Here is a 22,118-nt window from a genome sequence, read left to right as displayed (position 1 = left end):
CCCAGGGTCCTGGGTTTGATTCTAGCCTCAGGCGACTGCCTGTGTTCAAGTTGGCACATTCTCCCCAGTGTTTGTGAGGGTTTCCTTCGGGTGTTCCAGTTTCCTCCCACAGTCCAAAGATGTGTACGTTAGTTGGATGAACCACGTTAAATTTCCCATAGTGTCCAGATGCAGTATATGAGGTTTTGGGATGTGCAGGCAAATCTCTACTTGATGTGAAAAGATCCTTTTGTTGTCTTGGACAGAGGTCAGAGGGAGGTGTGGCCACACGTTTTACATCTCCCATGACGGCAAGGGACGGTCAAGGGTGTGGACCGAACATAGGAGGTGCAGAGGGAATGGTCTCTGCGGAACACAGATAGGGTTGGGGAGGGAAGTATGTCTGTACTGGTGGGGTCTGACTTTAGGTAGCAGAAATAACAGATTTCAATGCGCTGTATCTGGAGATTAATGGGGTGGAAGGTGAAGACCGCAGGGTTATATTCTTTATTGTGGCTGTAGGGGTGGGGTAAAGGCGGAGGTGCTGGAAGTGGAGGGTATGTGTTGGAGGGCATTGTTGATCAAGTCAGAGGAAAGTTACGGTCCTTGAAGTAGGCCTTTCTAGGATGTCCTGGAGTAGAATCCAAAGAGCTTAAACAAATATATCACAGACAAAAGATTAACTGGACCAGAGAATAGGACCCCTTAAAGGTCAACAAGGCTGTCTATGGAACCACAGGGGGTGCGAAAGATATGCAAATATTTCACTTCATTTTTACTGGAGAAGTATATGGAAGCTCAAGAGTTTGGATAAATAAACAGTGATAACTTGAAAAGTGTCCATGTTACAGTGGAGGTGGTACTAGATGTCTTAAATCGCATCAAGGTGGATAAAGCCCTGGAACCTGATCAGGTGTATCCTGAAACTTTCTGGAAATCGAGGGAAGTGATTGTTGGGCCTCTCCTGAGGTATTTGTTTCGTTGATAGCGACAGGTGAGGTGCCATTATTTTAAAAAGGTGGTAAGGAGAGGCCATGGAACAAGAGAACAGTGAGCCTGAAGTCAGTGGCAGGCAAGTTGTTGGAAGGGATTCTGAGGGACAGGATATCCATCTATTTGGAAAGATAAGGAATGATCAGGGACAGTCAATGTGGCTTTGTACATGCACAATTGTGTCTCACTAACTTGACTGAATGTTTTGAAGTGACAAAGAAAATTGATTAATCCAGGCTGTGAATGTTGTTTATATGGACATTCAACAAGGTTGCACAAAGCAGACTGGTTAGCAGGGTTAGATAACATGGAATGCAGGGAGAGCAAGCCATTACAAAACTACCTTGAAGGTTGGAGACAGAGGATGATGGATGGTTGCTCTGCGGACTGGAGGCCTGTGAGCAGCAATGTGCTGCAAGAATGGATATTGAGCCCTTAAATAAATGACTTGGATGTGAATATATGAGGTATGGTCAGTAGGTTTACAGAAGACACCAAAATCGGATGTGTAGTGGACAGTGAAGAAGGTTAGTTCAGAATACAACGGGATCATGATCAGATGGGCCATTGGAGCAAGGAATGGCAGACGGAGTTCAATTTAGATAAATGTGAGCTGTTGTATTTTGGAAAGGCAAATCAGGGCAGGACTTATACACTTAATGGCAAAGTCCTGGGGAACATTGCTGAACAAAGAGACCTTGGAGTGCAGGTTCCTAGCTCCTTGAAAGAAGAGTCACAGGTAGGCGGGGTAGTGAATGTAGCATTTGGTACGCTCCTCATTATTGGTCAATGCATTGAATGCAGCTGTTGTGACGTCATATTGTGGCTGGACAGGGCGCTGATGAAGGCCATTCTGGAATTCTGTTTTCAGTTCCAATTTCCCTGTTCATGGAATAATGTTGAGAAACTTGAAAGGGTTCAGAAAACATTTGTAAGGATTTTGCCAGGGTTGGACGTTTTGAGCTATTGGGAAAGGCTGAATAGGCTGGGACTATTTTCCCTGGAGAGTTGGAGGCTGAGAGGTGATCTTATAAAATCATGAAGGGTATGGATAAGGTGAGCAGTCAGGGACTTTCTCCCAAGTTCGGTGGGTCCAGAACTGGAGGGTACAGGCTTAAGGTGAGAGGGGAAAGATTTAAAAGGGAGCTAAGGAGCATCTTATTCATGTTGAGGGCATAGCAAGTATGGAATGAACTGCCAGAGGAAGGGGTGGAAGATAGTACAATTGCAGTATTTAAAAGGCATTTGATTGGGTACATGAAGAGGAAGACTTTAGAGGGATAAGGGTGAACCGCTGGCAATGGGACTCCATTAACGCTCTCCGTTATTGGTCAATGCATTGAATACAGAAACTGGGATGTCATATTGTGGCTGGACAGGACGTTGATTAAGCCACTTCTGGAATTCTGTTTTCAGTTTGAATTTCCCTGTTTTGGGAAGGATGTTGTGAAACTTGAAAAGGTTTGGACAAGATTTACAAAAACGTTGCCAGGATTGGAGGATTTGGGCTACAGGGGGAGGCTGAATAGGCTGGGGCTATTTTCTGTGGAGAGTCAAAGACTTTGAGGTGACTTCATGGAGATTTATAAAATCACGAGGGGCGTGGATAAGGTGAGCAGCCGGAGTCCTATTTCCTCAGGTTTGGTGGGTCCAAAACTAGAGCACCTGGGTTTAAGTTGAGAGGGCAAAGATTGAAAAGGGATCTAAGTGGCAACGTTTTCAAGCTGAGTGTGGTGTGTGTATGGGAGGAGCTACCAGATGAAGTAGTGGAGGCTGATAAAATAACAACATGTAAAAGGCTTCCAATTGGGTACATGACTAGGAAGGGTTTTGATGGATACAGGCCAATAGATAGATGGTAAATGGGAATCCATTAGTTTAGGATTCCTTGTTGGACCGAAGGTCTGTTTCTTTGATCTTAATAAATTAAGATGCATTCCTCTATTTTGTGGAGAGGTAGCTGAAGCACAGATAATTATCCTTGGAGCTGAGAAGGTGAAGCAGTGATTTCGATCTGGTGCAGATTAGGTTCCAAGATCTTGAATTTGCAGAGAGAGAGAGGGATTTTTAACACTGTCACAATTTTTAGTAACTACTTTCAAGTAATTGGCAAATAATACAAGGTGAAAATGTGAACACTATTTTACTCAGTAAGTTCTGAGCATTTGGAACAGTCTGAACGACATAGATTCAGCAGGTATTCTGAAACAGACTTGGAATTTTACTTTTTAAGGAAAGATTTGGGGAGGTATGGGCACATGGGAGGGGACTTGGGACAGACTTGCAGCATCTCCAGAGGGAGAGAGTACAGCCACAATGGGCTGAATAGCCCCCAGCCCCTGTGCTCTGTGATACTGTCCCATTCACTGTGAATGATAAAGCTCATCCCAGGGCAGAGAGAGGGATTAGCCCTCCACTCTCATCACAATGGGGCCCGGCTGATTGACGGCAGCTCTAGACCAATGGGAGGAGAGTCTGTGTGGTCCTGCAGCCAATGGGATTGAATGAGGGGTGTGGCCAGCAAGATAGCACATGTCCATGAGCTGTGCAGGTGCAGTGTCACTGTTTGGGGTTGGGAGAGACAGCAGAGACTGGGACAGAGGCTGTTGGACCTGAATTACAAACGCCCGGTAAATTAAAACCAAAAGAACTGCGGATGCTGTAAATCAGAAACAACAACCAGGAGGTTCTGGAAAAGCTCAGCAGGTCTGGCAGCATCTGTGAAGAGAAATCAGAGTTAAAGTTTAAGATCCGGTGTCCCTTCCACAGAACAGATGTTACTGAGAAAAAAAAAAGTCAGTTTATGTGCAGAAGATAGTGTGGGGGGAGGATAAAAGGAGTAAAGGACAGGTGGGGAAAGAGTGAGAGGAACAGTTGGATAAAGGATAACGATCTGGCTGGGGGAGGGTGACTAGCTGTTAATGGAGACTGTTAATGGCTAACCATAGGTAGTGTGTAATGGCAGGCTGTGAGAACAAGAACTGGTGTGTGGGGTAGGGGGCTACGACATGAGGTTGTTGACCTATGGTTAGCCACTAACTGTCTCCATTGTAAGCTGTTGCCCACCTATATCACTCCACGATTGGAGCTGCCGAGGACACAAACCTTTGGAATATCCTCCCGAACCCCCTCTGTCCGCCTTAAAGATGTATCTAAAAATCGTTCTCTTTAATCAATGTTTCCATCATTCGTGAAGCATTTTAGGAGATTTGTCAATGTGAAAGGCTCCATACAATGCAGGTAGTTGTTGTTATTGTCTGACATCAGGAGAAACAGGGATGAGCCCTCTCTCTCAGACCTGATGAATAGCAGCAAAAGCATGCTCCAGCGCACAACGGGCCTTGGATTATTGATGTCAGCGCAGGACCAATAAGAGTGGGGGAACGGGGGCTAGAGGTGCTAGTTGGTCCTTCAACCAATCGGAGTGAATGAGGGGCGGGACTATACTCAACCACGTGATAAACTTCACTAACAGCACAGTGTTGTTGTGGCCAAGGCATTGCAAATGTGTGAAGGTGAAGGGCAGGGGAAAGGAAAGACATATTGACCAGGAAGAGAAGGAAATTTTCATGGTATGGGATGAGAGGTTTTACAGAACTTAGTGCACATTGTAAAACACAAATTTCAAAATCCAAATTCTGCACCATTTTCCCTCCCTATAATGCATTTTGCACTCCCTGAAATATCAACTGTGTGATTCTCCCTCCACAGATACCATTGATCAGTGCCAAAGCCCCATTGCCTGTGGAGAAGGTGATGTTTGACTTCGTTGTACAGCTGCAATTCGTGTGGTGAAGGTGCTCCCATAATGTGGTTGGGTAAAAGCTGTTATAGATTATTCGCTCAGCGACAGTGAAGAGTTGACAATGTATGTGCAAATCAACAACAGTTTGTTTTTTTTTAATCATGTTTATAAATCCACAGAAATACTATTGAGAACTTCTGACATAAGGCCACAGATGGGGATATTAGGTCAGGTGATCAAAAGAATTGCCAAATAAGCAGGTTTTCAGGAATACCTTAAAGGAGGAAAGCAGGTCTGAGGGCGTTAGGGTGGGAATTCCAGACCGTGTTGCCTTGGCAACAGTAGAAACAGCCAGACAGTTGAAGCAATGAATAAACTCATCGTTGGGAGTCTGAAAGAAAATGAGTTGTCGGGGTCTCACAGGTTGTGTGGTGCAGGGAGACAGGGATGTTCACAGCCAGGAATTACATCAAGGGTGAGAATTTTAAATTGTTGCTTGTTAATAGGAGCCTTTTGATGGATCAACAAGTTTTGGTACAAGTGAGCACTTGGGCAGGAGGGTTTTAGATACTCTTGAGATTACATGTAAGTTGAATATGGGAGGCTGGCCAGGAGTGTTTGGATAATGAAGTCTGGAGATAACACAGGGATGGACGAGTATTTCGGTCAATGAGCTGAGACTAGGGTGGAGTTGGGTGATGTCACTAATGTAGAAATAGTGCTTTTGGAGTTGGGCTGCTCCTCCTCCTCATCACTCCCCCTCACCAAATCACATATTGTTCCTTGTTCTACCTGTCTGTCTTTTCTGGTTATGTCCTTCTCTCCCATTCTGCTACAAACTAATATTTGACCCCACCGTTGTTGGAAAACCTGCTCCATCCCGACTCTCCCTTTCCTTTCTGAATTCCTTATATTTGGTGTCCCTCAAGGATCTCGCCATGGTCCGTCCTGTTTTTCACCTACACACTGCCAGGAGGTGACATCGTCCAAAAGCACCGTGTTAGGTTTCACATGTACACTGACAATGCCCAGCTCTCCCTCCCCATCATCCCTCTCCATTACTCAGTTATCAAACTATTCATCACACTCCCACTATGCGATTGGCTGCAATTTCCTACAACGGACCGTTGCAATGATTAAACCCATTGCCTTCAGTTGCTATTACAAATTACTTTCCCTTACTGCTGAGCCCCTCCCTCTCCCTGGGAACTGTCTGAGGCAGAACCGCACTCTTCACAATATTGCTCTCATATCTGACCCCAAGGTGACCTTCTGATCAGACATCTGCACAATCACAAACACCAGGAATTCCAATCTCTTAAAATGTTGCTGATCTCCACCTCATTCCAGCTCCATTGCTCATGAAACCCCTGATTCGTGTCGGTGTTGCCTTAAACTTGACGAATCCAAAACAGAACCCATGATTCCGTGACTGACTCAGAATCTGGTTCCAGACTCCCTCATGATGGGAAACATCCACTCAGTATTTACCCTGTCAAACTCCTTAAGTATCCTGCATGTTACAATGAGATCCCCTCTCATTCTTCCCAAATCCAGTGAGTAGAGTCCCAACGTCTTCAGTCTTTTCTTAAAAAATAATCCCTGCAAACCAGGGATCATCCCAGTCAATTTTCTGTGAAATGCCTCTGATGAAATGACGTATTTCCTTCAATAAAGGGACCAAAACTTCTGTCATTACTCCAGATGTGGTCTGACTCGCACTTTATAAAGTTACTCTCAGGTATATACTCCAAACAACTTCCTTTAAACTTGCACAGATGTTGTTGGAAATGCTCAGCAGGTCATGCAGCATCTGTGAAGGAAAATCAGTTAAAGTTTCTGGTCTGGTCACCCTTCCTCAGATACATTAAGTCTAATTTATTTTCGCACCTGCTGCTAGACCTGCTCAGCTTTTCCAGAAACTTCTGTTTCTCTTCCTGGTTTCCAGCATCTTCAGTTGTTTCGGTTTTCACATCCTTTAAGCTTGCCATCTCTCCTCTAGAATTTGTCATTTCCACATTGGAAAAAAGATTCACATTTGTTTGGTCTCCCCTACCCTGGGAAAAAAGAAACCATGACTAGTCACCCTATCATTGCTCCTCATAATTTTATAAAGTTCAATAAAGCCACCTAAAATGTCCAGTGCTGCAGGGAAATAGCCTCAGCCTATTCAGCCTCTTCCTATGGTTCAAATGTTCCAATACTGGCACCACAAGGTAAAACTTTTCTGAACTCTTGCAAGTTTCCCAACATCTTTCCTGTAACAGGGAGACTGGAATTGAAAGCAGTCTGGGGATTCCAAAAGTGGCCGAGCCAATAAACTGTACAACCGAAACATGATCTCCCAACTCCTATCCTCAATGCACTGCCCAATAACAGCTAGCATACAGCACACCACCTTCACCGACCTGTCTACCTTCAACCACACTTTCAAGGAACTATCAACCTACACTGCATGGTCTGTTTGTTTGTCAACACTTCCCAGGAAGTTGTCATTAAGAGGTTGAGTCCTATTCTGATAACATCTTTCTGAAATCATGGAGACCACAATTGAATGCAGTATTCTAAAACTGGCCTCACCAATGCCCTACTCAGCCACAACGTGACCTCCTAACCCCTATACTCAGTGACAGAATCCCCACAGCGTGGAAGCAGGCCTTTCAGCCCATGAGACCATACCAACCATAGGAACAGCATTCCACCCTAACTTTGTAACCTACCATTACCCAAAGCTAATCCATCTAAACTGCTTGTCTTTGGAATTTAGGAGGAAATTAAGAGCACCCAGAGGAAGCCCACACAGACACACGGGGAGAATGTGCAAATACCACACGGACAGTGGAATCAAACCAGAGTCCATTTATTGACCAGCACATTCCATTAAAGGTCAGTGTCCCAAATGCCACATTCAGCACCTGATCTCCCTGAAACTCCACTTTCCAGGAACTATGCAGTTGTTCTGAGCCCTTCAGAGGAATTTAAGGTGGAGGAGAAAACACGAACAGGGTTGAGTTGTAGATCTATAAAATAACTCTCCATCTTCCCCCTCTCTGTTCTCCCCCATCTCCCCCCACTCTGTCTGGTTCCCCCCCTCTGTCGGTCAGTCCTTTGTCGGCTCCCCCACCTCGTCGGTCGCCCCTCCCCCGTTGGTCTGTCCCACAATCTGTCGGTCTGTCTCCCCCATCTTTTGCCCCCTCGGTCTGTACCCCCTCTGTCAGTCACCCCCTGTTGGTCGCACACCTATCTCTTTCCCCCCTCCATCGGTTGCCCCCCCTCAGTCTGTTCCCCCTCATTGTCGGTCGCCCCCCCAACCGTCAGTCGGTCACCCCCTCTGATCCCCCTGTCTGTTCCCCTCCTCTCTAATCCCGCTTTCTGTCCCCATCCATTTCTGTGCCTCCCCTCTCTATCCCCCCTCTCTGTCCCCACCCATTTCTGTCCCAACCCTCTCGATCCATCCACCCTCTCCTACCCTCCGCCCACCCCCTCTCTGCCTCCCCTCCCCTCTCAGCCCCCTAGTTCTGTACTCCCCCCTCCGCAGGGAAAATATCTTGTCTATTTACCCTATCCATGCCCGGCCTGATTTTAAAAATCTCTTTCAGGTCACCGTTAAGCCTCTAACGCTCCAGGGAAAACAGCCTATCCAACCCTGGCAACATCCTGTACTTCTTTTCTGACCCCTTTCAGTTTGAGAACATCCATCTGATAGGAAGGAGACCAGAATTGCATGGAATATTACAAAAGTTGCCGAATCAATGTCCTGTACAGCCGCAATATGACCTCCGAAGCGTTACACTCAATGCTCTGACCAATAAAGGCAAGCAGACCAACTGCCGCCTTCACTATCCTATCTACTTGCTACTCTACTGTCAAAGAACTATGAACCTGCACTCTAAGGACTCTTTGTTTAGCAGCACTCCCCTGGAACTTTCTATAAACTGTGTAAGTCCTGCTAAAGTTTGCTTTTCCAAAATGCAGCAGCTTGCATTTTTCTGAACTGAACTCCTCAGCCCATTCACCCATCTGATCCAGATCCCCTTGTTCTCTGAGGTAATCTTTTTCACTGTCTGCTACACCTCCCATTTTGGTGTCATCTGCAAACTTACTAACAATACCTCTTATGTTCACATCCAAATCATGGATATAAATGGCGAAAAGTAGTGGATCCAGCACCGATCCTTGTGACACTCCACTGGTCACAAGCCTTCAGCCTGAAAAGCACCCTCTGCCTTTTACTTTCGGGCCAGTTCTGTACTCCATGCGATCTAACCTTGCTGACCAGTCTCCCATGAGGAACCTTGTCAAACACGTTCCTGAATCCATGTAGATAATGTCCATGCTCTGACCTCAGCAATCCTTTTTGTTACTTCTTAAAAAAACTGAGTCAAATTCATGAGATATGATTTCCCATGCACAAAGCTGTTATTAGTATCCAGGATTTAACTCTGTACATTGGGGTCTGCGTTGCCCAGTTATAGGTGTTAATATTCTGGATGAAGTTCAAGTACACCAGCATTTTGTCAGTGAGTCTGTAGTGAGTCCTGTTAATGTCACCAACACAGGTGAGTTCCTTTTGAAAGGCAGTCCCTGTATCCCTTGCCCACCAGGAAATAGTGTAAGTGTCCTTACCTCTGGACTAGGAGGATCAGGCTCAGAGTTGTGTAAAAGCATCTTTGAAGAGGCTGATTAGTAAACCTGCCCAAGCCACCAGGCCATGCTGCCTCCCAGCTGTCGCTGCCTGAGCCTCTAAACAGAACCTTCCTGTAGTTTCTCTCCTGTCAGACTCTCCCATTGCTCAGTTTGTCTAGGATCCCCTCTTGCTGCTGCACTGATCCTGTCGCTCACTGACTTGTCCATCCCCCAGTGTCCTCCACATTCATTCACTGTTCACAATCCCATTGACCCAGTCCTCCAGCCACGCCCCCTCCACTCGAAAGAGACGGCTCAGTGGTTAGCACTGCTGCCTCACAGCATCAGGTACCCGGGTTCGATTCCAGCCACGAGCGACTGTCTGTGTGGAGTTTGCGCGTGCTCCCCGTGTCTGAGCGGGTTTCCTCCCACAATCCAAAGATGTGCAGGGCAGGTGAATTGGCCATTCTAAATTGCCCATAGTATTAGTTACATTAGTTAGGGGGCATGGGTCTGTGTAAGTTACTGTTTGCAGGGTCAGTATGGACTTGTTTGGCCGAAGGGCCTGTTTCCATACTGTAGGGATTCTGATATATTGGGCAGCAGCTGCTGTCAATCACCCGGACTCCTGTATGATCGGGAGCACGTGCTGTAGGAGGGAGACCAGTGCACGGTCGCAGTGCTGGCAACTGTGGGAGTATGTGCAGTCTAGGTCAGTGCCTGGGAAGGAGGCTGTGGGTGTGAGGAATTAATCTATCATTAGCAGCTTCATCCCTCTGGGAGCAGGACCCAGGGGAATGGCCCCTTTCTTGCTACCCTGACATGTGATCAGACTATCAGTGGTGCAGCGTTTTGCAGAAAATTATCAGAACTCTTTTGTGAAGATTCAGAGTTGTTATGGAAAGGGACAAGGATGGGCCTGCAATTAGAATTCTAATTTGGCTCATTTTAGTAAGATGGGTCTTGGCCAGAGTGTGCAGGAAGCAGTGTATGCAGGATGGTTCTCATCAGGAGCTCGGAAACTGAATTCGAAGAGAGAGTGTGTGAGAACAGGGTGTGGAGGAAAGAAGTGGGGGGATTGGTTTGGATTTCAGTTCACAGAAGAGAGAAATTGAGAGACTGAGGCTTAAAGCTTTGGAGGAACAAGGAAGCTACAGTTTAATACTACAATTGTCTTATGAATTTCCATCCTGTATTAACAGTGGTAACTTGTGTGCTCTGTTGTAAGGTACTGAGAGGGTGGATTTGCGGATGAGAAATTCAAATTGACCTTCATGTTCAGATCTGGTGGTTACTTGAGCCGTGCCGCTCTGAATATCATTGGCCTTTTCATCTGGAAGGAAAGGTGTGCATTCTGTCCGTGGGCGAATATTCCAAATCTCAGTGTGACTGCAAAAGTACTGAGACACAGCCTCGTCCATGTCAGCATGGTGAGTGTGGAGAGAGATTTCATTTGCTTTTGAAAGTCTGGAAAATCATGGCATATTTCCCAGGAACAATTAAGTAACATATTTGCTTTGTAGAAGGATAAGTCTTTAATTAACCATGCAACCAGAAAGACACAAGGATACCTGCACCATGGGAAACACTATGAAAACGGGATTGTTGTAAAGGAGTTCATTCTCGATCATGGATTGTAATCCATTGCCATTGTCACGTCGGTTCCAGCGCTGTGGGGAAATACTGGAAATATGATGAATGTAATGTAGGTTTCAGTTAGTAAACTGTAAAAAGTGCAGAACAATTTACAAGGATGTTGCCAGGGCTCAGGGGTCTGAGTTATAGGGAGAGGTTGGACAAGTGAGGATTTTATGTTTCGAGCAGTGGAAACAGAGGGGGTTCTTTTCTCGAAGTGTATAACACCATGAGAGGCCTGGATAAGGTGAATGCACTCAGTCTTTTTTCCCAGGAACTCACGGATTGGACGGCTTGATTGGATCAGTTTAAGGTTAGAGGAGAAAGAATAAAAGGGAAGCTGGGGGGGGGGGGGGCAACTGCTTTACACAGAGGGTGGTATGTATATGAAATGAGCTGCCAGTGGAAGTGGTTCAGGCAGGAACACTCACAACAGGTAAAAGACATTTGGACAAATATATGGATAGGAAAGGGTCAGAAGCAGATGGGCCAAGTGCAGGGAAATGGGGTTAGCATGGATGGACATTCTGGTCGGTATGGGCCAGTTTGGGCCAAAGGTCCTGTCTCTGCTGTAGGATTTTATAACTCTGAGTGCATTTGCTATTTCTCCCACTAACTCTGTTGGTATCCTGGGATGTATTCCATCAGGGCAATGAGACTTGTCTACCTTTCGCTCCAATACCTTGCCCAGCTCTAACTCTTTCATGATAATGGTTATCTAGGTCCTCACCTTCCTCAGTCTCCTTATCAATTACTAGCATGTTCTTCGTATCCTCCACTGTGAAGACTGACTGCTGTGTACTCATATTCCCGAACCCTGCTGGATAGGAATAACTAGGTACAGAACTCTGAGAGGTCTTGTTTGAGTCTTTATTGATGAGACATGGCAGTTACCTGGATAGTGTACATGCAGAACACCTCCAGGCAGCATCAGGTAACTCCCCACCTGTCCGATGTGCCGCTCCCATTCTTGTACCTTTGTGGTTTGGGACTTTGAATAGAGGCTGTCTCTCAGTATTATCTCCATGGCAACGGTCAGTTAGAAAGTCTAGTTCAGTTCAGCACTTTGTGGTTAAACCACAAACCCCTCCCACACGCCCCCGTGGCTCCCTCAAGTATCTGACAGGCACTTCAGTTTCAGTGGGGTATCTATCAGGATTCTGATGTGGAGGAGCCGGTGGTGGGTGGACAAAGTTTAAAAACCACACATCACCAGGTTATAGTGGAACAGGATTATTTGGAAGTACAAGCTTTTGGAGTGTGCTGTGATTTTTAACTTGATCAGGATTATCTCTATGGTAGCAGTTCAGTGCTTCAACAATTAGACGCCATATGTTCCCCACACAATAGGTTCCCCTCTATTCTGGCCCTGGGGATAGCTACTCATCACTTTTCTCCCCCAATCCCATCTCGCTTTCTGTTGATCTTTAAAGTTTTTTTAATCTCCTTGGTCTTTGGCAATTTGTATGCATTCTATTTCAGTTTGATAGACTCTCTTATTTCCTGAGCCACCCATGGCAGATTATTCCTTTTCCTACAGTCCTTCCTTTTCACTGATATATACTTTTGCTGAGCAGTTTGAAAAATTGCTTTGATATTCTCGCAGTCTGTCAACTTTCCCACCGTAAAGTCTTTGTTTCCAGTCTACATTAGCCAACTTCTGCCTCATCCTATTGTAGTCTCCTTTTGTTTAAAAATCACAGGATCTTGCGAGTGGATCTAATCTTCCAGCTTTCCATCTGTGTTCTAAGTTCAACCAGACTTATCAGAAGTCTTTTATCAGATTACGAGGTGAGACGATGTTACCTGGGTGTTTTGGTTTTCATTGTCAGTGACCTTGGCTTTGTAATAAAGTACAGGATAGATATTCACAACAGCGTACACTGGACGCTGCGAATGTACGACGCAATCTAAAACCATAAATCACTGTCTCCCCTCAGTTTAAAATTGCAAAATCATTATCTCCTACACACTTCCTCACTATCTAAGTTTGGAACGCTAATCCACCTGACTGTCATTTTCCGAAAATCTCCTTTGGTGAAAGTGGTGAGTTTTGGATTCAGCTTTCCAGTTATTACCGTAAGAATAGACGCACTGGGCACAGGAGAACCAGCCCCACCATTTAATACGGTGATCACTGAGCTCACATCAGTCTCAGCTGGATTTTCCTGCCAGCTCTTTCTCATCCTTCAGCCCATTGCAAATTCAACATCTGTATCTCTTCATTACATTGGCTCATTGTCCTGGCATCCACCACATTTTGAGTAGGGAATTCCACAGATTCACAACACATCGAGATAAGTACATTCTTCCTCATGAGAATAGAATAGAGTCCCCATAGTGCAGAAACAGGGTATTCATCCATCGAGTCCACACCAACCCTATGATGTGCATCCCGTTCAGACCCACTCATTCCCTGTAACATTGCATTTCCCATGGCTAATTGTCTGACCGGCATATGCATGGACACTGTCATCAATTTAGCATGGGCAATCCACCTAACCTGCACATCTTTGGACTGTGTGAGGAAACTGGAGAACTGCACGAAACCATGCAAACATGGGGAGAATGTATAAGCTCCCCACAGTCGCCTAAGGTCTCTGATGCTGTGAGGCAGCAGTGCTAGCCACTGAGCCACCTCTGCTGCCCCTTATTAACCTCCCTAACCCCCAATTGGCTGAATCTATTTTCCTTACGTCAGAAATCAGTTTGTCTAAGCGGATGTCTCAGTAAATCCCAGTGACAGCCCACAAGTCCCGTGTGTCTGAATGGGGATCCAATACACAACATCTTCCACCCCACACTTTTCATTCACGTTCCAGAGACAGGGCTCCAGTGGCTGCCTGAGGACTGCAACTCCCAAATTCCGAGGCAGGGACCACACGTTTGTGGGGAAACCCGGCACTGCACACGTACAGAATGTGGGTAAGTTTTGGAGCATGTGCTTTGGGGTAACTAGTGGAAAGGATTTCACACTGTGATTGGCTGGAGGAGGAACGTATTTGCTTGTAGTATTGATCTGTTGGAGGGTCAAAGTGTCACCACACCTACATGGGACCAAGTTACATTCCCAACTTGTGATAACACTGGAATCAACCAATGAGAAACAAAGAAGGATCTGACCCATTCTCCCAGACTGAAGGTTCCTCTACTGTCCAGGATCTGCCACCTCCCTGTCTGTTTCTTTTCGTTTCATTCTGCTGTTACATTATTGACTTGCAGCAACTGAAGGGAAAGGAAGTGAACCCAGAAAGGGTGCAGCGTCTAACCAGGGGCGGGAAGTGGTGGCATGGATCTGTTTATCAACAACTCCATGAGAATGGGGAGGGTGTACCTTAGCGGGTAGTAGAGTCAGAATGGTGGGAGAGAGTAAGTGGGCTGGAGGGTTACAGCTTTGGGGGAAGAAAGGGGGAAAAAGATATTCCAGAGAAACTAGAATTGTCTGTTCTGAATTTCTAATCTGTACATATACCTTTATACAGGGTGCTAGATGGTGAAGATTTGCAGACTGAAATCTCAAAATCATATGCAGATTGTGATTAAGTTAAACAACATTTGAAGAACCAAAGATAGAGAATCACTCGGCCAAAATCCTGCAATACTCTCCCTCCCAGCATTGTCGGTCTATCTGCGCCAAATGGACTGTGAATGGTACGAGACAGCAGCTCACTCCCACCTTCTGAAGGGTAACTAGAGATGGGGAATAAATGCTGGCTGAGCCAGTGATGCCCATATCCTGGAAATGGTTTCTATCTCTAGCTGCTGAAACCCCGTTGATGTTACTGCAGGATGATGAGGGACGCTGAGTGCATCCTCCAGGAGGCAGAACCATCACATTACCCGAGCCTACACCCACACGGTAACACAGCAACACCACTGGAACAAAAGGTGGTGAAGCCAAAGGAGGACTTAGATATAGTTCTGCAAGGTAAAGTCATGAAAGGGGATTGGAATACTGCAGGAACAGGAGATTGAGCTGCATGGTTAGCTGTTTTCCCTTGAATGGTGGAGCAGGATTGAAAGGCCGAATGGCCTCCTGCTGCTATCTCCCAGGTATGTATATAGCCATGGAGCCCGGGTAGGAAGAAGTGGGCAGGGATTCTCCAGGCGATTGCACCTCCACGTGAGTTTTCAGTGAGGGATGGTTTGATGGATTTTATTTAACATTTGTCTTTAATACAAGGTTTGTGAAGTTGGTTTTAAAATATTGTAGCTATTTATTCCACAATAAATAAAACTAAAAGAAAAGAAATGAAACTATCTGAATATAACAGTTTTTAAAAATTTCAAATGCCTTGTAAAACAAAATCCTGTCTATTCCCGGACACCATCTCTTTCCAGTTACTCAAACTCCAGGGAAATATTCCCTCCCTGTCTGAACCTTTGGTTTGATTTCACTGCTTTTCAGTTCTCCTTCTGTGAGCTGTGAAGTGTTCTTTTCCCCCCCATTTCTCCTACCCAGAAGTGTTATCACACACAGCTGAGCAACCTTCCGACGTTCATCATTACGCCATTTTGGGTTTTGTTAATATATAATCACCTGCAGTAAACCACCCGTGTAACCAATTGAATATTTACAAACAAAGCCCATTACGGGCAAAGCAAACCATTTCAAATGACAGAATGAGAAGGGACTAAATTAAAGTAGAGAAAGGGGTGAGGGGGCAGCAGTGGAGATAAAGCATGGTATCCCCTGTGATGCCAACCTCTATCTAAAGGCATCGAGAGCATTGAAACATACCACATGCTCCTTCTCTAAGAACACCCTGCTTTATCCTCAATCATAGAATAGAATCCCAACAGTGTGGCAGGAGAGCATTGGCCCATCAAACCCCAACAACCATCCAAAGAGCATCCCACCTGTAGCAGTCCATCCTTGTAACACTGCATTTCCCATGGCTGATCCACCGAGTCTGCACAATCCTGGACACTGTGGACAATTTCGCACAACTGATCCACCTAACCCACACATTTTTGAACTGTGGGAGGAAACCAGAGCACCTGGAGGGGGCCCACACAATCATAGGGGAATGTGCAAACTCCACACAGGCCGTTGACCAAGGCTGGACTCCAACCTTGTACCTGGTCCTGTGAAGCAGCAGTGCTACAGTCACAATTTAAATCAAAACAGATGATCCCTGCTCATTGTCAGATTGCTGTTTGTGGAGACTTACTGCCCAGAGAGACATCCTGAGATTCAGAAAGAGACAATATGAATTCAGTCAACTCCAGCCGAGTTAATGTGATTAACAGCAACATCAATACTCCAACAGTGCCCTCAAATCTCTTGTACCTACCCTATCATTTACGATGGGAAGTTTGTTACCAGCTTCGATGACAGCCATAATGCTCTGACCACTTTGACGGAGCCAGTGCAAGTCAGTTATCAATAGTTATCAATAGATTGTATCTAAACAGGATGCCCCACAACAGGAAATGCTCTGACACTCAATGCCCGTAAGTCAAGGTCATTTCCCTAAAACCACTCTCGTCTGGTAATACCATTGAAGATATTTTATACAGGAACCTTTCAGTCTCAATTGCCAGTTCTAGTCCATGAAGCAGCCAGTAACATGCCCTGGCAGGAGAGATTGAGGAGCTTGAAGCTGTCTTCTCTGGAGTATCTAAACATGAAACACTTCAAAGGAAGAAAAATCTTCAAGAGCTCGAGAGGATAGATACAGGAAGGATGTGCTCCTAGGCTGGTGTGCCTGGAATAAAATAAGCACTAACTCCGGTATCTTTACCCAGCATCCCCTTTAGCTGCATAAATAACTCCCAGTTTTAACTGCTGTAATGTTGATGACTATGCAAATGTATAAAATATAATTTAATCCATCCCAAAACCTCTCTGTACCTGTGTCTCACTTGTGTTCACCGAGACACTCATTCAATCTGACCTCTTTATAAACCCTGCCCTGATATTTCCTGAGATGGCTCAGAATGAAATATTTACTGAATTGTTACTGTACGAAAGGAGGCTGATTGGCTTATCAGTTCTCCAAAGGATCACCTCACTGAATGTATTCTTCTCCCTTTACCCCATAAACCTTCCCATTCGTCCATTTCCAATAACACCCGTGAGTTCACAACTAACCACAGCGATTGGATTTGTTTTGTTTGTTCATGGGATCATGGCATCACTTGCTGGGGCAGCATTTGTCATCCATTCTAACTGCCCAAGAGATCGTTCAGAGTCAACCACGTTATTCAGCGTCTGGATTCACATGTAGGCTGGACCAGGTCAGAATTAACACAGTCTCCCAGACCCAATGACATGAAGAGTTGATTTCTGGCCTATTATCTTATTTCTGAAATGATAATGAATAATTTTTACAGTTGAATTAAAAGTGAAAGACCAAAATGGGTTTTATTCTGATTGAGCACGTCCTCCTGTTTCTCTCAATTGTTATTGACAATCTCATTCCCCTCGCACCAGAACCTGTTCCAGAGAGTGTTACAGAAAAGGCAGAATGGTCAGCTGCAGGTGATCACCTGACCGGTCACTGGACCCAAAGGTTCACTCTCCATAGATGCTGCCAGATCTGCTGATTTTTTTTCCAGCAATTTCTGTTTTTGTTCCTGATTTCCCAGCATTTGCAGATGTTTCGTTTTTGTATATTGATCTTGTCTGTTGCAGAAGAGTTTATTGATGAGTTTGGAGAGTTTTGAACATAGCTGATTTGTGGCCTAAGTTGCAATGATCTCTTGAATGGTAAAGCAAGGTTGAAGGGCTGAATGGCTTCCTCCTGTTCCAATGAAAGTTATCCATCTGCAGCTTGTGGTAACATTTCCTCTCAATGCTCACTTCACCTCCATGTCTAACACACTGTTACTGACTGAACAAACCTCCTGTGTTTGAACTAAACCTGCTTATGCTCAGTGGTTCCCTCTACTGCCACCCGGATTTAACTCTCATCATGGAATGCTGTCTCGTATTACTGCGGGAATGCCCACAAGGACTAATCCTGGAGTCTGTATCCCCTTGGATCCAAAAATCCCGTCTATTTCCTTCTTCCTATTTCATTCTGGCATTGAACTCTCGGTTTCAATCCATTCTCCTGTCATGCTCTTCAACATGCCGATGTGGGTGGACTAGAGGCAGCTGGCACCTGAGATTGTGGGGGGAGGCAAATTCAATCAGGGATTTGGGAAAACACTCAGACAATGACATATCCATCTGATTGTTGACTCAGACAGATAGGCAGAAAGAAAGATGCACATTTAGATAGCACCTTCGATGACCTGGAGCAATGAAACATGCTTCAACCCAATGATTTCAACCTCAAACCTCTGAAAACACAGACACAAAGCTTCCTACTTGTACCAGGTTGTCTCTCAGCCTCCTCTTAAGAAAAGAGTTTAAGCTGTTAAGCCTTTCCTGGTGATTATAACTACTGTGTTTCTGTCAGATTTGTGACTGAACCTTTATTTTCCTGTTGTGAGTGATGCTAGTAGCAGAAACAGTTCCTGACTTGTGAGGGGTTTCGGTTGGAGTATTTAAATTTACACATTCATTCCCACCCTCACATACAGTGTGTAATTGATGTAAATCAGAAGGAAAGGATTGAGTGAGCACCCACAGAACACAAAAGGCAGTATGTGTACCTGAGTTGAATGAACCTGGACTTACGCAAATGTGACAACAATCACAACTAGTTAGAATTACAGAGTCCCTTAGGCTCACAAAGAGACTATTCGGTCCATCGAGTCTACAATGACCTGCTGTCCCACCCTACCTCCGTAACCCCACGTTTAGCATGGCTAACCCAACCCGCCGAACCTACACACTACAGGCCATGTTAGCACAGCCAATCCATCAAACCTGCACATCTGTGGGAGGGTCACATATTATGTCTAAGTGCTCAGGATTGTGGATGAAGGCTCACAAGTACTTTACTCTGACGCAAATCCTCTTTTGTTTCAAAATAAAATCTGGGGGAAACTGCAGCCAGAAAGATTTCCGATTATATCATGAGGAAGAGAATTCAAAACTCGTGCCACTGACCCGGGGGACGCAGTGAAGTCAGAGGTCTGGGAACCATCAGAAATGTAACAAGTTGTGAGCAAGGTGGGAGTGAGACAAGGACAAAAAGGCAATCTGTCACACGGGAGAAGGCAGGAGAGATTAAACAGCAGAAATGGTAGCCCCTCAAGGCCATGGGGAATGGAGTTAGGGCTGGGAAAGAAACCAGGAAACAAGGTGAGCAGCTGACAAAGAAATACATTGAATAAACAGGTTATAACAACATAGATGGCAGAGTATGCAATCTGAAATTGTTGCTCTCATTGGTGAGTACAGAATGCTGTAAAGCCTGGGTCATTCCATTACAGCCAATACAAGCAGGATAGGCCAAGTGGCCTCGATCTGTGCTGTACTTTCTGATAAATTTATTCTGACACTTGGAATTCAGGTCGGATGATGTTCATAAATTCTCAAATTGGACTTGAGTTTAATATTCTGGGGAAATGTTAAATAAATCACAATGATCCCATTCTGAAGACTTTAGTCCACAACCTCGCATGTTCCAGCATCTCAGTTACATCCATGTCCTTTTATTCTAATGTGATGCTCCTTCTTTCTGGGAATTAGCTTCAATCTAAATCCTCCAGTTTCTGACCTCTCAGTTAATGAATAGCTCCTTCCTATCCACTCGATCTGGATTCCTCAGCATTTTATCACTTCAATTAAATCTCAGCTCATCCTCCTCGGAAATCATCCCCAGCCTATCCAACCTTTCCTCAGAGCAGAAATTTTCCAATTGTAGAAATATTCTGATCAATCTCCTCTGTACCCTCTCTGGTGTGATCACATCAACCCTGGAATAAGGGGATCAGAAGTGTGTGCAGTACTTTAGCTGTGGTCAAACGAGTGTTCCTGACATTTCCCACGTCACCTCCGTGTTCTTGTGGTTGTCGCTCACACAAGAAGTGTCTTGGATTTCCCACATGGAACTGGATGTGCACTCCATGGGGCTGGGATTCCCTACCATGTGTTTATTTGTTAACTAATCCTAAATTAACTTCAGATTAAAACAACATTATCAGCTACCCACCAATCAACTTCTTCCATTATACTCAAGTCACCTTACTTTTTAAGAATATCTTTAAAATTATTACTATCTCAACACAACAGGCTTTAATTTGCTGATCAAGTATTCAGATGTCTCCACTGTTACAGTCACTTGAAGATTATCTTTACCTTCAGCTACATCTGGTGAATTGAACACTGATTGTAAATATATGAATATCAAAAAGGACTTGAGTTTTATGATAATTAATCCAGTCTGACATTCTTGTTGGTTAATATCTTGAAGAGAACTGTCCTCAGAATTCCAGCTGTGCTCTGATTTCATTCACAACTGGATTTTGTTGGACTGCAGATCTTAGGTCTGTTCTGTTGTTTCCCGGATTGCTTCACTCTGTCTATCACTTGCTGCTCATGCTGTTTGGCACACAAGTAGTCCTCTTTGGGAACTTCATCAGGTTGACACCTCATTTTTAGGTATTCATGCTTCTGTTACTGACATGCCCTCCTGAATTCTCTCAGTTGAATGAGGATTTATTCTCTGGGTTGATGGTAAGAGGTAAGTTGGGGGATATTCTTGGCTGTGATTCTATAAGTTTTGTTGGAGTACAATTCTACTGCTGTTGTTGGAAAGAAAGAGCTAAACTCTTACACTGTTGGCCCCATATACTACATGCAGTATCATGAACACTGATAGGCCAAGACATGAAATACGAGCAACAGTGTACAATGATGCAGGATCACAGCTGCAGTAAGGGGAGTTTAAGATCCAACTTGACATAGGAGTAGGGAAAGAAGCAGCTGATCAGATTGTCTCATTCATAATCATAAAGAGACTCTATGAGATTATTGTACTGTTGGAGGTGAGGATGGAGGAGGTTGGGGAGATGGAGAGTCCTTCTACAAAAACTAATCTGCCTGAGAGTTGTGAGATAGAATTGATTGCCATGCATTTAACAGAAAGCCAACTGAAACTGTTGTTATCCCCAAAAGATAACAAGACTGATGGTGCTTCCAATCATCACCAGAAACAAACCCCAGAATACATGGTTCGGAGGTGGATGTCAATAGCCCGTCAACATCCAACTCCTGCAATCATTGAGCAAACGTATGTGTGATTACCCAGTTCTGATGAACCAGAAAATCGCAGTTCACTCTGTGCAGATGGACAGCGATGTGGGGAAGTATTGGCCGAGTGGTATTGTCGGAAGACAGTTAATCTAAAACTCCAGATAGTGTTCTGGAGACCTGGGTTCAAAGACTGCTGCAGCAGATGGGGGAATTTGAATTCATTAAAAAAAAACTTGTGAATTTAGAGTCTAATGATGACCATTAATCGATTGTCAGGAAAACCCATCTGGTTCACTAATGCCCTTTCAGGTAGGAAGCTGCCATCCTTACCTGGTCTGGCCTACATTGTGACCTCAGACCCACAGCAATGTGGTTGACTCTTACCTGCCCTCTGGGAAATTAGGGATGGGCAGTAAATGCTGCCGGGCCAGCGTCACCCTCATCCTGTGAATGAATAAAGGAAAATAAAAGTCTGTACCCAGTGTGAATCTGTGCATGTTCTACAATGTTGTGAACATTTCCAAAGCTAAGATCTCTGTGTGCACAACTTTATGAGTTGCCAAAACCATTGTTCATTACTTGGGCATGAAAAAGAGAAAATAAATCCTTTAACTGTGGCTATCAGTAAATTGACTGGTATCTCAGCAGGCTGGATGCCTGACTGAGTCCCTTCCCACCCACCCCCTCCACACATACACACATACAGCAGGTGAACAGCTTCTCCCCAGTTTCCAGTTGTGATGGGTAAAGAATTCTCTTCTGGCATTCCCTTCATTTCCAGAGTCGGTCCCTAGTCTGGCTGCACTGGTGTTTTGCCATTTCAGATAAATGGTAGCAGACTGTTACACACACTGTTAGCCGCCCCCCCCCCCCCCCCCCCCCTCCACCATCCCCCCAAGAACCCAGTATAAAGCAGTAAACATTATCTCCTGCTGTGGAGAGACAGCCTGTATTGGTCTGAGTAGGAACACTGAGCAGATTTACCTAAATGACAATCGGTGACCACAGCAAGTTAAGCAAGGCCAAATAAAATGCACTATA

General features: G+C 44.9%; 1 long non-coding RNA gene across 10 annotated transcripts in view; it reads left to right on the top strand.

The window, feature by feature from the left end:
• LOC148147031 (uncharacterized) overlaps positions 1–22,118 on the top strand; it is a 390,235-nt gene that overhangs the window by 11,702 nt on the left and 356,415 nt on the right. For 3 of the 10 annotated variants that reach the window (XR_015760217.1, XR_015760215.1, XR_015760218.1), the window contains exons 3-4: positions 4,684–4,790; positions 14,461–15,601. The exons of 1 other annotated variant lie outside the window; for it this stretch is intronic. This is a non-coding gene — a long non-coding RNA (uncharacterized LOC148147031). Of the gene's footprint in view, positions 1–4,683; positions 4,841–6,900; positions 7,604–10,571; positions 10,774–12,681; positions 12,770–13,800; positions 13,904–14,460; positions 15,602–22,118 lie in introns of those variants that run through there. 6 more of the 10 variants (XR_015760220.1, XR_015760216.1, XR_015760223.1 and 3 more) reach the window with 6 other exon arrangements.

The sequence above is a fragment of the Chiloscyllium plagiosum genome, unplaced genomic scaffold, assembly GCF_037043375.1.
Source record: "Chiloscyllium plagiosum isolate Xiang-an unplaced genomic scaffold, Cpla_swu_hap1 HiC_scaffold_18, whole genome shotgun sequence".
NCBI classification, from domain to species: domain Eukaryota; kingdom Metazoa; phylum Chordata; class Chondrichthyes; order Orectolobiformes; family Hemiscylliidae; genus Chiloscyllium; species Chiloscyllium plagiosum.
This window is presented reverse-complemented; position numbering and strand designations above follow the sequence as displayed.